General features: G+C 41.7%; 1 pseudogene; it reads right to left on the reverse strand.

Annotated features, from left to right (window-relative positions):
• Window positions 1-552: 552 nt before the first annotated feature.
• Window positions 553-1271, reverse strand: LOC112858404 (ferritin light chain pseudogene; annotated as a pseudogene).
• Window positions 1272-3390: the final 2119 nt, after the last annotated feature.

Raw genomic sequence — 3390 nt, forward strand, 5'->3', positions numbered from 1 at the left:
TTAACAATATTTGTTCTTCCTATCCAGGAGCATGGAATCTTTTTCCATTTTTTTGTGTCTTCAATTTCTTTCATAAGCTTTCTATAGTTTTCATTGTATAGATTTTTCACTTCTTTGGTTAGATTTATTCCTAGGTATTTTATGGTTTTTGGTGCAATTGTAAATGGGATCGATTCCTTGATTTCTCTTTCTGTCACTTCATTGTTGGTGTATAGGAATGCAACCAGTTTCTGTGCATTTATTTTATATCCTGCGACTTTGCTGAATTTATGGATTAGTTCTGGTAGTTTTTGGATGGAATCTTTTGGGTTTTTCATATAGACTATCACATCATCTGCGAAGAATGAAAGTTTGACCTCCTCCTGGACAATTTGGATGCCTTTTATTTCTTTGTGTTGTGTGATGGCTGAGGCTAAGACTTCCAATACTATGTTGAATAACAGTGGTGAGAGTGGACATCCCTGTCTTGTCCCTGACCTTAGGGGGAAAGCTGTCAGTTTTTCCCCACTGAGGATAATAACATTGGGTCTTTTTTGTTTGTTTGTTTGTTTGTTTGCTGCAAAAAAGCTTTATTGTTTTCATTTGGTCCATGGCTTGGGAGAGGGCTTTAGGTTGGTTAAAAAGCTGCCTAGTGGCTGCAAGGAGAGACTCAGGCACAAGCCCTGACATCTGTGGGGAATGCCAGAGGGACCCTCTCAAAGGCTGCTGGGCTCCAGAGACTTCTAGTCGTGCTTGAGGGTGAGACTTTCGAAGAGATACTCGCCCAGGTCGGCCTGGGGGCCGGACAGCCTGCGGAGATTAGTCAGATGGTCTCCCATCTTCTTAATGAGTTTCACCTCCTCATCTAGAAAGTGATTCTCCAGGAAGTCACAGAGATGGGGGTCTGCGCAGGCAGAACCCAGGGCATGCAGATCCAAAAGGCCCTGGTTCAAGTTCTTCTCCAGAAGCAGGGCGGCTTCCATGGCGTCCAGGGTTTTACCCCACTCATCTTGGGACGGCTTCTGCACGTCCAGGAAGAGGGCGCGGCCGCTGCGCTGATTTTGCATCTTCAAGAGGCGCTCCGCGCCCTCCCCCTTCTCCTCAGCCAACTCGTGGAAGTGGCCCACGCCCTCCAGAGCCACATCGTCACGGTGGAAATAGAAGCCCAGAGAGAGGTAGGTGTAGGAGGCCCGCAGATGCATGTTGACCAGGCGGTTGACGGCGGCCTCCACCTCGGTGGAATAATTCTGACGAATCTGGGAGCTCATGGTTGGTTGGTAATGAGGAGCTAAGTCTCCTCATTACCCACTGACGTAATGAGGGTCTTCTTATATGGCTTTTATGATCTCGAGGTATGATCCTTCTATCCCTACTTTCTTAAGAGTTTTTATCAAGAAAGGATGCTGTATTTTGTCAAATGCTTTCTCTGCATCTATTGAGAGGATCATGTGGTTCTTGTCCTTTCTTCTATTGATGTGATGAATCACACTGATTGTTTTGCGGATATTGAACCAGCCCTGTATCCCAGGTATAAATCCCACTTGGTCCTGGTGAATAATCTTTTTTAATGTGTTGTTGGATCCAGTTGGCTAGTATCTTGTTGAAGATTTTTTGCATCCATGTTCATCAGGGAAGTTGGTCTATAGATGGTATAAAAACTCTTAATTTCGGGGCACCTGGGTGGCTCAGTTGGTTAAGTGGCCGACTTCAGCTCAGTCATGATCTTGCAGTCCGTGAGTTCAAGCCCTGTGTCGGGCTCTGTGCTGACAGCTCAGAGCCTGGAGCCTGTTTCAGATTCTGTGTGTCCCTCTTTCTGACCCTCCCCTGTTCATGCTCTGTCTCTCTCTGTCTCAAAAATAAATAAACGTTAAAAAAAACCAAACTCTTAATTTCATATTAGATTGGGGCGTGAATGGGTTAAAAATATTATTTTTATTTGTTGATTTTTTTCTTTTGTCTTCATTTCCTGATGACAGCCTTGTGAAATAACTTCAAAATTTTATTTCCTACTACAATTCAGATGTACAGGGTAAAAAACAGAAGTTGTTTTTTTGTTTTCCTCTTACACTGGACCTTTTATTCAGTGGAAATATGACATTCTAGTCAATCCTGATATTCTGGGATTCTGTGATTTGTTTGTTCCAAATAAGAATTCATGGCTATGTAATAAATCATCATAAGGCTGTACCATAATGCATTTGTTACCCCCACTGATGTATATTGAAGTCTGGCCAATTTCCCACCAATAAAACAACACTGTAGGGCACAACACAATTGTGTGTTTGTTTGGGATTTTTTTTTAAGATTTCACTTTTAAGTAATCTCCACACCCACCATGGAGCTTGAACTGACAACTCCGAGATCAAGAGTCACATGCTTTTCCAACTGAGCTAGCCAAGCACTCAACCACAATTTTTTTTTAACCTAAAATTAATCTGCCCTCCCTCTGCTTTAGTGGGAAAGAAAATTATTAAATATCCAATCCAGGATAAGCTTTGTCTAAATGATCCATTCAGACTCATTAAGCCCGTATGAAGAGTCTCTGGAGTGAGTCAGATAGCAAAACAGAGTCTTATGCAAGGTAAGGTAATCATGGGGGTGATATCTCACCACCTTTGCTGTATTCTGTTCATTAGAAGCAATTAAGAAATCCCATCCACAGTCAAGGGTAGATCATTAACAAAAAAGCGTGCATATGAGGAAGAGGAGATAATGGGGTGTTTGCCACCTTAGAGTTTATCTGACATAGTTGGAAAGAAAGAAAGTTAAAAAGAAAGATAATATACTTAGAAGAAAAAATGATAAATTCGAGGCACAAATTCAGGTGGCTGGAGTAAGTAAATCCAAACATAACAGAAACCATGGCATGGATGAATTAAATTCAAATGATATAAGACAGAATGGGTAAAATAAAGACACGTTAGATGCCATTTATAAGAGATATAGCCAAAAGAAAATGATGCAAGAAGATTAAAGATTGTGACATCGGTGTGGGGGGGGGGGGGGAGGCGCCTGGGTGGCTCAGTCAGTTAAGGGTCTAACTCTTGACTTTGGCTCAAGTCATGATCTTGTGGGTTCCTGGGTTCAGCCCCATGGCGGGCTTCACGCTGACAATGCAGAGCCTGCTTGGGATTCTGTCTCTCTCCCTTTTCTCTCTGCCCTCCCCTGCTTGTGATCTCTCGCTCTATCCCTCAAATAAATAAGTAAACTTAAAAAATATATGTTGACATCAGAAAATATACAGCATTACAACAATATACTAACAATACTGGTATAAGGGAAAAGTGAATTCAAGGTAAAAAGCAAAGAAGGTAATGTGAAATATCTCATATTAATAAAAGTATAAAACGCAAGGAAGATATACTAGTTTTGAGCCTTTATGAACCAAACACAATTCAAAACACAGAAATC

The sequence above is a fragment of the Puma concolor genome, chromosome B1 (genome assembly GCF_028749965.1).
Source record: "Puma concolor isolate L17-30 chromosome B1, mPumCon1.1.hap2, whole genome shotgun sequence".
NCBI classification, from domain to species: domain Eukaryota; kingdom Metazoa; phylum Chordata; class Mammalia; order Carnivora; family Felidae; genus Puma; species Puma concolor.